This window comes from Arachis ipaensis, chromosome B06 (assembly GCF_000816755.2).
Source record: "Arachis ipaensis cultivar K30076 chromosome B06, Araip1.1, whole genome shotgun sequence".
NCBI lineage: Eukaryota > Viridiplantae > Streptophyta > Magnoliopsida > Fabales > Fabaceae > Arachis > Arachis ipaensis.
Window position 1 is genome coordinate 1,253,915 of NC_029790.2, and position 2,651 is coordinate 1,256,565.

A 2,651-nucleotide genomic window follows, 5' to 3' on the forward strand; every position below is an offset into this window, starting at 1 on the left:
AGTTTATGTAATTTTAAGATTGGTACTAAAATATATTTATATTTTGTATATTTATTTATAGTTTTATACATTATTTTATTATGATTCAATTATTTTAATTGAACCACTAAATTGATAAATTATATGGCGTCAGCAAGAAGGAGGAACAATAGAATTGATGTCCTGATATTAACGGAAGGTTGATAAGAAATCAAGCTCGGATCAAGATTGCTATTAGAGATTTCTATAAAGATTTGTATCACCGGTGGTGGGATTTAGGGACGGACTGGTAAATCAGATTGATGAAGAAGAGTCCATAGCTTTGGAGAGATTACCGACATCGGAGGAGATTAGAGAGGCAGTTTGGGATTGCGAATCTTCCAAGGCTCCAGGAAGTGATGGGTATAACATGAATTTCATTAAGAAGTGCTGAGATGAGATTGGTACAGAGTTTACCAAAGCTGTTATGGATTTCTTTCGATCTTCAAGGTTGCCTTTTGACTCCAATATTATTTGGGTGTCTCTTGCACCTAAGTACACTGGAGTCAAGGAGATTAAGGACCTCCGACCGATCAGCATGGTAGGCTGCGTATACAAAGTGATTTCCAAAGTGATGGTCAGGAGGATGAGATCAGTCATGCCAGGTCTACTGGAGGAGACGCAGAGCGCTTTTGTGAAGGGTCGAAAAATATATGATGGGGGCACTTATTGCTTGCGAAACAATGCAATGGCTGAAGACGAAAAGAAAGAAAGCGGCAATCATTAAACTAGACTTTCAGAAGGCTTATGATCGGGTTAAATGGAGCTTTGTGAACATTGTGCTACAGAAGATGGGCTTTGGTTGGAGATGGAGGGAATGAGTTAAGGAGTGTGTTGGCACCGCGTCCATGTCAATCCTGGTAAATGGCTCACCATCTAAACCTTTTAAGATGGAGAGGAATTTGAGACAAGGTAATCCTCTATCTCCGTTTCTATTTGTTCTAGTTGATGTTCTGCATAAGATGGTAGGGGAGGCAGTCAGAAACAGATGTCTTGTGCCGCTGCTAGTTTGCAGATGACACTATATTGTTGTGTCCAACAGAAGAGGAGACCATCAGAAACTATGCCAGGTTGCTAAGGTACTTTGAGATGATGTCGGGATTAACCATTAACTTTGATAAATCAAGTCTAATCCCAAGACTGGATAGAACTTGAAAACCGATAATTGACAAGGTAGAGGAGAAGCTCAGCCTGTGGAAGGAAAAATGTGCTCAATAAAGTGGGTAAGATGGTCCTTATTAAGTTTATATTAAATAGCTTGCCGGTGTACTACTTGAGCCTGTATAAGATGTCGAAGGCAGTGACAGAAAAATTGATATCATTGCAGAGAAGATTCTTGTGGAGCAAGGAGGAAGGCAGGAATGGTCTGGCGCTAGTTAAGTGGGAGGTGGTTCAGACCCCTAAAAAAGTTGGGAGATTGAGGGTAGGTGATGCCGTGGTTAGAAACGCTGTCCTCCTATTCAAGTGGTGGTGGTGTTTTTCAAAAGAAAAATGTCCATTATGGAAGAAGGTGGTATGTTTTTGTTATGATTTGAACCCAAATGTGATGTTATCAGCTCAAATATTACCTACTAGAGGGGGTCCATGGAAGGATATCTGTCAGCTGTAGTTCAAGGATAGTACTGTGAAAGATAAGATGATTGCGGGGTTGGCTATGGAGGTGGGTGATGGAAGAATGACTCGATTTTGGGAAGATGTTTGGCTACAAAGTGGTCTATTAAAGATGAGTTTTCTAAAGTTTTTTTCCATTTCAAACCAAAAAGAATCTGTCATAGGAGATTGTGGGTTTTGGGATGAGTTAGAGTGGATTTGAAATTTTCAGTGGATACGAGATTTATACTAATGAGAGTTGGAATTAGTGGATCTTTTGCATGAGTCTTTAAGGCCTGTAAAGCTAGCACATGATAAGCAAGGCAGCATTTTTTGGAAGTTTGACAAGGAATGTATATTTTCAACTAATTCTTTTGTGCAGGTAGTACAATCAGAATCTCTCCCTGAGGATATAAACAGCTACAGTTTCACAAGAATCCTATGGAAAGGTTTGGTACTGCCACGAGTGGAATTATTTATTTAGTTTACTTTGATAGGAAGAGTAAATACTAAAGAAAGACTGCATAGATTGAGAATTATTAGTCAAGGTGACAACATGTGCGTTTTGTGTAACAAAGAAGTTGAACATATTCACCATTTATTCCTGGGTTGTGAGTTTACTTGGCAGGTGTGGTGTCAATGACTATCTGAACTTGGGAGATCGTGGTCTATTCTGAGCTCACTAAAAGAACACTTTGAGAGTTGGACATGTGTTGCTAACATGAAGGTAGAGCGCAACAAGTAGCTCATTTGCTTTTTTTCGGTTATTTAGAACGTTTGGCTAGAGAGAAACAGACGGATTTTTAATAATAAGGATGGAAGTGCAGAGGTGGTATTTCAGAAATCTTTAAACAATTTTAGAGAATGGAGTAGTTTGGATCTTTTTGTTGTTGATGGCAATGATAGAGATGACATTAAAGAGATTTTTGTTTTTCTTTACTTCTTCATGTTGAATTGCTGGCTTGTTTATCGCTCCACTTTATTGTATTTGAGCTCTCTTATTAAAAAAAAATAAATTAATAATTCAGAATTTGAAGTACTAG